Genomic DNA, 12,236 nt, shown 5'->3' with positions numbered 1-12,236 from the left:
CAGAACAGTCTAGGGACGATAGTCGAGTAGCCTCGCGTGCGTGGCCTAATTAATGCGGCCCTGATTGATTTACCGATCACTCGAGATGTCAATCCGGATGGTTCGGGGCCATCGAGTCTCCATCGCAAGCGGTAGTCGTGCCGACTTCCGGGCGGCAAGTCGTCATCGTCGTGCTTGATGTATCTATTGTTATATGCTGACACGATCTACGCGCGTGTTGCAAATTGCAATACATCAGTATTGAATGTACGCGACACGCGTATGTGGCACATCGAACCGGAGGGCGTTAGAAACGCATGACCCGTCACTTACGAGACGATGTAATTTCGGTATGAGCTACTGCCTCGCGGACGGTTTGTAACGAGAGCATCGTCTGACAAATAGCGCCACGACGTTCCCCATTGAGCAAGTCATTTTTTATTTAGAATAATAAGGCTCTTTACGTCAGTTTCCCTACAAAGTTGGAAAATTTATGTAAATTTAACACATTTTACGTGTCGCAAATGATTCATCCGATTCTATGTTAATTTAATACAAGAGAAATGTACTAGAAAGTAAACACAAACGTTATATATAAATTAACACAAAAAATGTAACATTCATGCAATTTAGAAATAAATTATGAAAACAGATTTTTGCATGCAAGATTAATGCATTTAAATTACATTAAATTTAAATTACATTAAATTTAAATTACATTAAATAACGTTCCTTTTTTATTTATTTATCTTAGAATTTACGTTTTAAAATTGTATTATTTGTATTTGTTATTTTTGTTCAATTATTCATAAATTGTGTTATTTTAACTAAGAAATGTTAAATTAACCCTCGAGCAAAAATTCAACATAAAAATTTTAACAAGTACCGGTTTTAATACATATACAAAATTTTCATTGTGTACTTTATTATATATTTTTCGTTAGAACACAGAATGCTAGTTTTAATAATTAAAATTAAAAAATTATCAATACTAAATTAAAACTATTTAAACTTAAAAATAGCTTTTGTTATTAGTCAGCGTTTAATGCACCAAATATTTATTTTCCAATTTTATTTATTAACATCGTCAATCATTAGAACATTTTTATTTATAATAAAATCCGAAAAATATAACGGCAATTAACATTAACGAGATCCCGGAAAGAGTGAAATTAACCATCGTGGCTCTTTACGTGCAATTATCCTTTGTTCCTCTTTGAATGATGAAGTGATGGGTGTCAAAAAAGGATGAGAATACTCTCATGAATAAATTCGCGGCCGATGTTATGATCCTTCATTTTTTATTCGTTCACATGAAGAAATTTGGTAGTTGTCGAACGATACAAATGGATAAAGCAAAAATATGACCGTAATTCATGTAAGCTTAATTAGCGAAACCTAGTAACATCATTATTATTGGAATTTAAATTGCCAAAAGGATGAATAATACTCTGCATGCACATAACAGCTCGTAAAATAATCGCAAGCAATGTTTGTGGTAATTGCATCACTTATTCATGAAATGTTCTACTCTTGGTCGTCACAAAGGCAGCCCAGCCTTTGATAATCTCTCCGTTAACGAGAAACCTAACGAGAATAACGCTGACCAACGTTAATCTAGATCCAGCTTTTGTGCCAATCAAGAGTGCACTGTGACAATTTAGATATATAAACAACTAATTATTTTTGTAAGTACGTTGCAGTTCGTATACTGATTAGAAATGAACAGATTTGATGAATAGATTTATAGATATTTATTTAAGTTCTTCCACATTGGGTAACGCATTTATAAATATGATTACAATTTTTATTTTTTCGTAAATACGTTGCTAATTTACGACGTGCAACAATGTTCAATATATTTCAACACGCTACAGTGTTCTAACTTTCTTTCTCTTTTTGGCAAATTAAAGTTGAATAATGTTAACACATTGCGCATTGGTTAATTTTCACAGAAAACTGTGCCATATGGCCGATGATTTATCTCTTTTGTTATTAAATATTTATCTGCAAACGAGATTTCCCGTTTCCGGTACGCAGTGTGTTAAAAATACTTATACTTACTTCACAAGTATAGCATGTATACTGGTAAAATAATTGATAAAGACGCGCAACATGATATGTTGTTAGCTCCCTTGAGGATATATTACTTTAATAATATTTCATATCTCTGAATTTTTCTCATTACGATAAGAGCTATGATTTACGAGAGTTTTGCTTAACTTTCACTATGAATTTACGATTTATCTCAACTCTATTCTACAATTGGTTTTATTTGTCCGCGCGCGTGATTGTCAAGAGAAAAAACATTACGGCAATCCGTATAGCGCGAGAGCAAATTTGCACTTTCACTGCATGTGGGAGATGTAAATGAACCCGCGTACCACCCAAAGGACCAAATTTATTCGCGTCATGAAAATTATTTCACTCTCGGCGTTACTGCCCACTCGATCCATCGTCAGCACCTGTGCTGCTTCAATGGAATCACTCGATCGCAGTAAATCGAAAGATTGCACCAGGTTCTCTATTTTACCCCGTTTATCGACGGGTCGACCCTTCGTTCTTTTCCTATACATTCTCGCAAGTACACATAGACTTCCTCTTTTTGTCCTTTTCTCTCCTCTTCTCTTTCACTTTTCAATAACTTATTTCTTTAAAAACTAGCTCTGCCTTGAATCTCACTTTACACGAAATAATCGATTTATATGCATATACTTCCTACCCTTGCATACGTCTCCCATGTTTTTGCTATCGCACAGTTTCTCATCGCGATCATTAAGAATCTTCACGGTTCGGTATCAAGCGAAGTGCTAATTCGCACAGATAAGACTGTGGGAAATGACGGAAATGAGCGCTAGCGAACTTAAGAATAAAAGAAATTAAAGAGTCTCGAGGTTCTCCGAGACTCATAAAGTCGAACATGGGATGGAAACGCCAGAGAAGCGCGAGCCAGAAGACAAAATGTAGGAAAGTGGAGCAAGAAGGAAAAAGAATAAATGAATGAAATAGAAAAGAATTGGGGGAAAGAAAGCACAAAAAAAGAAAGAAAAATGAAAACGGCCGGTGATGAACGGTTCAAAGTTAATTCCATCGCGTTTTAATTATAACGACACCGATAATTATATTATACGGGTTTGATATTCGATGATGCATGAAATCCCATTGCCACCGGTCCCGCTGAATTACGACCAGTGAGACTTTCGAAATGGAACGGACAATCAGCACCAGAGGGGAGGGAATGCGATTAATTAATTGGGTTTGGTTCTCACCATATTTTCACCGAGAGGAAGCAATCAGTTTAACGCGTTATCGAGGAGAACGTGCGACTTTCGATATTTTACGTAACGAAACCAGCAGCGCAGCATAAAGGGATACACCGACATATCGCGAGGCCAGACAGACTTGAATCGATATTCACGCTTCTAATCGCACGCCTCGTGTCGCCTTTACATATTCACCATCTTCTTGCAGAAGCTTTTCCTACGAGCTCTCCTCCCGTGTCTGCTTTTGGCAGAATGACGGTTTCTCGACGGCTACGAGAGTCCCTTCGTGCCTTCAAAACGATATTTCCTTGAAAGCTTCAAGCGGGCTTCTCAGCTTCTTTGTGCCACGTTGTACTTTAACTCATCTGCGGGGATTCTTTGTCCTCCTGTAAGAATAAAGAAAAAGGCGAGCTATATTCTCCGGGATGAACCCGACTTGGTAGACAGCCGCGAATGAATGTTCCCGATAGACCGCTTGGTTTTCAACCGTGATAATTACGATCGTAATATGAACGCTATTTTAATGAGACGATCGACTGATTCCAGTCTGCAATCGTGAATTATTCCTCGCGTAATGAGCGGATGCAATCAAGTATGGGTAACGTCATTTGCTAAAGCTTTAGTTGAACGTCAGCAGATCTAATGTTTGAAATTCACGTTATCAGGAAGACTCTAATAAAGGATATATAATTACGACGAAATGCACAAGAAGAATTTTAATTCATTTCATAATTTTATCAAAGATGTGTCTTAGCAATTAAAGAAAATTAAATTATTATTAGTCTATTTTTTCTTCTATATGATTTTCTATAAAATTATTATTTCATTTCACATATGTATCTTCTATAGGGCTTCAAAATTGCATAAAAATTATTACGTTTTAAAAAATATAGGTCATCTTATATTTTTACAATATTGAAGTTTAATATTCACCTCGGTAAAAAATTCTTGCGCCTTATAAAATTTTTTGCCAACTCTGTGCTATAGTAACGAAGAGAGAACTGTGATACGTTCCATTTAACACCATCGCCACGCGCAGCTCTTTTACGCGGTCTCCAAGAAAGCTTCTTTCATCTTTCACAAGGCGAACGAAGCTTTGAAAAGTTCGCGCACCGTACCGATGAACGCGATAATCGAACGATGTGCTCGAACGGATTTTGCTTCGAGAGATGTCGCTAAAATTTCTCATTGAGTCCGCTATACCATTCCGAAATATCCGAAATCGGGAATCGCGTGACGGTACGCCATAGCGATTCGCTCCACCGGTGAACTCGCTCGCAGTTTTCCCGTTCTCTTTTCCCGTCAGAAAACCAGTGGGCAACTATCGTACGGAAAGATATATAACCCGAATCCATTACGGCATCCTTTAAACTTGTGAGAATTTATCACGAGCCGATAGTCATTCGACCGTAATCTTGCACGAGTAACCCCGCTTTACCGAGGGTAGACACCGTACGATCGGCTTTTAGAGGAACACCCACTATTTCCGCTTATCGATCTGGAAATCACTCTCACCTCGGTGGCGATTTTCGAGCGCGAAAGTACGTACGAACACGCACGTATCGCACGATATAGCACTGATAGATTCGTTCTATAACTGTCCGCAGGTGCAAGTTATCGATGTAACGCCGGATGACGGAAAGCTTTCGGAAGCTTTACACGGTAAATCCATATGTCATTCCACTTTTTATGCTTTCAAAAAGCTTTGAGAAACTTACTATTTCATTTAACCATTCTGTAATGTTCACATTTTTATAAGTTACATAAATTTTGCGGGGCAAAATTTTTGCGATAGTATTAAATAAAAAAAATTAGATTAAAGTGTCGCGAAAAAATGTGACAGATTAATCTCGCCTTTTCCTGATTTATTGAAATCGTACAATTTTATTTCTCTCGGGATGTAAAAAATTGAGGAAAAGTAATAATGATAAATTAATTTTCACATATATTTTTCATTCAAATAAATATAAATTAAGTACTTTGAATCAATGTTTAATAATTCACTTTAAATCTAATAATTCTTTTACTTTGTTCACTGTTTATATTTTTGTTAAAAAATAATTAATTCTAATCATTAATTGCTAATTAACTCATTAATATCAATTGTTTAGTATATTGCATAATATCTGCATGTGAGAGTAATCAAAAAGGTTACGGCAATAATTAATATCATTTGAACTGTATAATACTGTAAATACTGATAATAAATGATGAATAGATATGTGTAAGAATTATAGCTACAACATTGAATGATACAATTTTAAGTAAGTTATAACCCTTATCACTAGGATTGTTAGGATTTCAATAATTATTATAACAATTAGAATTGCTAATTTTAATTAATTTTGAGAATACTCTCTTTGTTAAAAGCTATGAGAATATTGTGTTACAACAAAAGTTACATTTTTTTAAAATAGAACAAGAGTAATCATTTTCTAATTTTTAAATGCTGAATATGATTTCGTTTATTAAATTGCTTTATCACAATTCCGAAAAATTTATAGTTAAAGTTGCAAAAAAAGAAGCAGTAATATATATGTTGGAGAAATTTTATCGCAAGCAAAATTAAATCATTATGAATTATGACTTTCATTTCTTAAAAGAGAAATTTGGTGCGTCAAATGTGATTAAAATGATACTTACGAGAAATATAATATTGTATCAAATATGACTTATACAGATCATTAAAGAGATAAAAGAAGTAGTTTTTAATAATATTATTCAAATTTATTATTATATTATTCAAAAATTTTTTTAGTTTGCTGAACATTGATCTCTAATCCGATATCAAAGTTGACAAATTCAATTTAAATTGTATAATAAAAATCTCTATAACATAAAGTGTTCCATTAAAAATACAAATATTTTTTTATTTTAATATCCGTCATATTGATTTTTTTATTCTGAATTTATCAACTTTGATATCGGATTAGTATTTATCTAACTAAAAAAAATCTTTATGTTTGAATAACATAACTAAAAAATATTTTAGATTTAAATAAATCCTTAAAAGCCTATATGTAAGTTCGTAACTTTGACACAATACATATATTAATTATACATATTCTTTAGTAATAATTAACACAAATACGTTTTAAGGATCGAAAGATCTAACATACTTATCATCAAAATACATTAAAACTTTGTGAAAATTGGACCGTAAATTTCTCAAAATTGTGATAAAGTAATTTGTTAAACAAGACTATATTCGACATCCAAGAAACAATGGTAGACAATTACCTTCGACTTTATGCCATTGATCTCTGCCACAAATATATCGATAATATATCTCACCAATTCACGGTAAGCCCGTGTAATATTCTTATACCACATTACACAGACATCCGCAACATAAAGCAAGAAGCACTCTTATATTTACGGTTGAATGCTATAAAAAAAAAAAAAACATCTCCTGCGAGAAAAGTCATCGCCTCGGAATCGAGGGAGCTCTTCAACTTTAAATCGACGCAGCGGGAAGCGTGTTTCCTGCTTCCACTTTTGCGAGTGTTTCTTTCCGGACTTTACCCTAAGTTATCGCGGTAGCACGTACGACGAGAGCAGTAAATTTTCGGGAGTTCTATCCCGTCAAAGCGCCGCGAAACTATTTCATGTGAAGATCCCAGTCACCGGGTTTTGGGCGAGATGTACGAAGGAATGTTTCCTCGAAGATCAGCGATTTTCGGAAACGAGGCCGAAAGGAGATTACGTATGTGCCAATTCCTACTCACGGAATCCAGTCTTCACGGGAGCGGTCCTCTCTCGCCATCTTCGCCCATCCGTTCTCCATCCCTCTCTACTAAAACGAGACATAGCAGTTTCGTTGATCGAAGCTCCCGCTTTTCGCCGGAACATCATACATTTGTTTCCGCAAGGACCGATTGTCTCTGCTCGAGAGTTTACGGGCACGTCGTCTAGCCCATCCTCTCGTGTGACATAACGAACGTATTTGGTATTCGTCGCAGCATCGATTCGCTGCCGAACGGCAATGCATCCCTTATGTTCACTGTGTTGAACTACACAAAGCGGATATCGAATGGCTTCCCGCGTACGGGAAACCTATGTATTTCCCGTCAGTATTCTGCGAACTAGTTCTATTACCAAGGAACAATCATAACAGGAAAGACGGTGGCGTGTAAGCATGAATCTGTCGCGAAGATTTTGACGGATAATTTTTTTCGTGAAATGGAGAGATGTGCGAATTAAGTAAATAATCACGACGGACCGCGCGCAACGCAAAAATATAGTCTGACGAATATTCTGTATATGAAATATTCATCCGATCTTTCGCTGTACTCAATGGTACCGAAAAAATAATTCATAGGACGGTAAATACGCTGGGAACTTTGTGACTCTCTTCTTATTGGCGCTTGAAATATTCAAATCACGTTTGTACTCGTCTGAAGCTTTCCAAATCGAGGTATTCCAGACGAATGCCACGCTTTCGGGTAGAAGAAACATGCGAAACGTATTCTCGTCTCGGTTAATTCGACCAACAGGAATCTCTCCCAAGCCAGTTTTCTACAATTTGACTTCCGTTCTCTTGCCGTATCAGAAAAATAACCAATCGTTCTCCACGCTTTTTGTGAGGATTTTTACGTACGATTTAGCACGTATGATTAAAAACGAACGAAAACGCATTCATAAAAAATTATTTTTTTCAAAAATAAATAGTTAATATCTAATTTTAAAAGATAAATTGTTATTAACGTCACAGTCCAATATTATGTATATGATATAATAAATATGTAGATATACGAAATTGTGAACCAAGTATGTAACTCATTTTCGCATAATTTCGGAGCGAGCAGATCGAAACTTGTTCAAAACTACGATGTGAATATGTAACGCAAGACGTCGCACGAGTTCACGTTAGCTTGAAAGCTACGTCTAAAGTTTATTACTGCTATATTACATGACACTAATTTCTAATATAAGATCAATAATTTATCATAATTTATTTCATACTTTTGTTTAACGCAATTTGTATTTGCGTTGTAAGTTATGAATCAAATAGTTGCAATAATTGATTAGTCTTCGCGCGTCCTGGTACAATATAATGCGAATAGTAATAACACATTTATCGTAAATTTTACCACATAAATTACAAAGCAATATTACGAAGCAACATTTTACTAAAAATAGAACATTTTATACGCAGATACTTTGTATGCTTTCATTATTTTAAAGTACCAATTATTCATGAGGGAATAAATGCTATCGATTCTAAAGCGATTGGGTATATAAGCAAAAAGTGGAATCTCTTTCGGGCGCGCGATCTTCTTTTCAAGATCAAACCGCGTAAGCCTGGCTGATAATGCAAAGTTAGATAAACTCTGCCTTTCGAATCACGCAAATCTCAGGGTGATCGCGAACTCAGATCTAAAGCGAATTCGCGCTCCCGTTAGCCACCGAAGACGGTAAAATTGGAAGGTGGTAATCCGAACCAGGACACCCCGAATTCACTTAACCCACCAGTTTCAGAGATTCTTCGCAAGCCACTTCTAGCAGAGATCTTCGAAGTGAAAACGTTCGAAAGAGGATAGGCGCTACGGAAATTGGTAGCTTCTTCGATGCTAGCAAACCCGGCTTTGCTTTTCCCCTCGCGGAGGAACAAGGTAAACCGGTTAAAAGGCGATGCACAGAGAAGCAATATCCGCAAGCAGTCGGATCTCTGTGAGCAAAAGAAATCCTGCAGGGAGATCAACGACTATTTTAAAGAAAGTCCATCTGACGAAATAAATGTGATGCGCGCTTTAACTAAATAGTTTTCGATTTAAAACTGTATTTATTCGATGAATAATTCTGACAAATACACTCTTTGAGAATTATTTATGGTACTTCCAATTCCTAATTGAAATCATATATTTTATAAACGTAGATAAGTTGGATGTCACAGGTGGTCCGTATTTATAACTCATTTTTATCGATAAATGCGTCTTTAAGTGCGAATTTAGCATATAGAGAGTTCACTAACAATAAGTGATACTGACAGTTAAATCTTGTATTTTCTAAACGAAACATTTCTCCTTAAAGATGACGACATGTGACACTAGTAACACGACTTAAGTACTGTTGTTTTTGTTTTATCTTCAAACTGTTTACTAATAACATTTACAATTGATTTTATTCGGTGTCTGATCTAAGTTTCCGTACAATTTATCTAAGATGTTATCAGTACAAGGTGAATAATTAAATTATAGTGTATCCCAAGACTATAATTGATATTTAAACTCTCTTCAAATATAGCATTACATTAATAAAATATTTGTAAGTTATGTTGTTGACAAATTTGTGAAAATACTGAAAGTTGAGTAAATAAAAAATGTTGCACTATAAACTCTCAAAATAAACGCACGCATTTATTGATAAAAGTTAGGTATAAATACGGACCATAGTTTGATCATTTTACTCTTGTGTTTGCGGACAAAATTATTTCGAGATAATATTTTGTGGAGATAAGGATATAATATATGAAGTACGTAATGCATACACGAAATACGTGGAACATACATACATACATACATGCACTAGGATCCGAGCAAGTTTTCCGCTCCAAAACGACTGAAAAGATATTCCATATAACATCCCTGAGGCAACGCGTTAACATTCACTATATACAAAGAAAATATGCCCGAATGAGATTTCATACACTATTATCGGCATGAACCACAAGTATGCGAACAAGACAAATAACTCTTTTAAGAATCTCTCTAAGAACATCGATTATCCATTTAACAGTGAATTTGCACATGTCGATGCACCCCATTTACTATACTAGCGTTCACTGTATAGTATAAACGTTTGTACTCGATTTCAAGAATAATTGCACTGAAAAGAACTGAAATCCAGAGTCGAAACGTCTGCAATTAACTTTATTTGGTAAATACCTACATTTGATAAGTACACAATTGTTTGTGAACTAACTTTTATTATGTCATAAATATATAATATAATTTGTGCATTAACAACCATGAAGACTCAAACAAAGGTATTTTGATTTTACTAAGATTTGATTAAATTAAAACGCATGCTTATATTTAAATAAGATAACTAAGTGGAAAAATGTCTTACTCGGTCTAAGCTAAATCTTAATGAATACAAAATTTTGAATAAGACCGTTATGTAATACATACACGATAATTAGATAATAAGGTTCTAAACAATCAAGCTAGATCTTAAATGACGAAATAATTCTGACTGAATTTATATACAACATATATATATAGTCTTTTTAAACCGTGTGCCGAAATTATTTTCGATTTTAATGCTTAATAATATTTCACACACACACAGAGAGAGAGAGAGAGAGAGAGAGTGCAAATTTATATATAAACATCCAGTTCTATAAACTACGCGCCGATTTAATTTTCGGTCTTGAAACGCAATCCTAAATTGAAACTCGGATGGTATTATAATATTTTTAATTAAATTGATACAAGCAATTTAATAATATTGTTGCTAATGTGGGTATCTTAAAATATCTTAGTATATTAAAACATCGTAAAAAATTTATTACAAGGAATGTTTATCTTTATTTTTGTTTCTGCTGCAAGTATCTTGTCTTATTAATTCGAAAACCAAATTGGATGTCAAAAACAATTACATAGATAAATGTAATATTATAAATATAACAGCGCAATTTACCAGAATGGAAATTAATTTAATAAAATGATGTTAAAAGCTTATATCGCAGAAAATTAATCGTAATTGCAACAACATTGACAACATATTTGCAATTAAGTGCGATTTAATGACAATTATATATTCATAGTAAATCTAACTGGTAAAATGATTGTGCTAGTGCCAATCAAACTTAACGAGAGCTGTTATCGCGTCGTCCCAGCAAATGTGCCTGCCTGACCTTAATACCCCGCGCAAAGCGCTATTCGTGCCTACGACAGCTCACACACTATTACGCAGATTTCTATCAATTACGATTGGATAGATAGTTGTCGCCTGTGTACGGTCAATACTTTTTGATAAATTCATCCGTTAGATCAGTGCTGCGCACGCTTTTTAAGGGTCCGTTTCAAAAGTGTCATTTTTAAAAATAGATAAAATCTTTTGAACCGTATAATGTTTATTTCATTTGCATAAAATAGAAAATGTAATATTATATTTCAACTATAAGTTAGTGAGCCAGAAAAAAAAATTCACAGATAGGCCACAGGTTGCGCATCACTATGCGTTAGGTAATTTATCTCTGTGTAGCTTATTAACGCGCGTTATGCTGATCATTCAACGCGTTATGTTTAATCTCCAATTTATGTCCCGATATCAAGGAAATATAAAGCATGTGCACACGCACGCATATCTGCATGATGAAAGAGTCGCTCCAAAGTTCTGCGCATGATTTGCAATCAGATCGCTTGAACGCTCCGATAAACGAACTGAATTTACGGTACATTTAACCGCCAAATGTAATATGCGGCGAACAAGTTTTGCGAATGCACGAAACACACCGTGTGCGGCGCAAGTCATGCCCACGTATGGGAAAACTGCACTTCCGCTAGAAAAGAGAGTAGATGATCTTTCAAGGCGCGGTCGTGAGGGAAGAAACGTACATGTGAAGAAACATATCGCGGGTACTGGCATCGGGTTTTATTACACTGCCTATCTCAACATATCGTGCTACGCCGTGGTTTTATATGGCATCCGTAGTGGCATATTCTTGAAAATTATGCGCAGTTTGCGACGAAAGGCACGATATAACAGTCGACGTAAAAACAGTGCTGAGTACAGTTTCGACTGACGCCGCCATGATGCGCAGAGAATTAATGACTTCCCCTGTCTTAAATAATTAATAGGTTAGAGGGGAGGTTTAACTTAATTCGAGAATAATCACTTGACTTTTTTCATCTCACTTGGGATGTTTTACACCCCAATCAAAATCACTGTTATTAGCAATATATTGTATACTAATTATTTTTTTATTAATATTTGAGAACATTTTTATGGATTTAACGACAATTTTCTAAAAAAAAAAAAAAAAAA

The sequence above is a fragment of the Cyphomyrmex costatus genome, unplaced genomic scaffold (assembly GCF_001594065.2).
Source record: "Cyphomyrmex costatus isolate MS0001 unplaced genomic scaffold, Ccosl1.0 scaffold76, whole genome shotgun sequence".
NCBI classification, from domain to species: domain Eukaryota; kingdom Metazoa; phylum Arthropoda; class Insecta; order Hymenoptera; family Formicidae; genus Cyphomyrmex; species Cyphomyrmex costatus.
The sequence above is the reverse complement of the archived record's forward strand: the minus strand, read 5'-3'. Positions refer to the sequence as shown.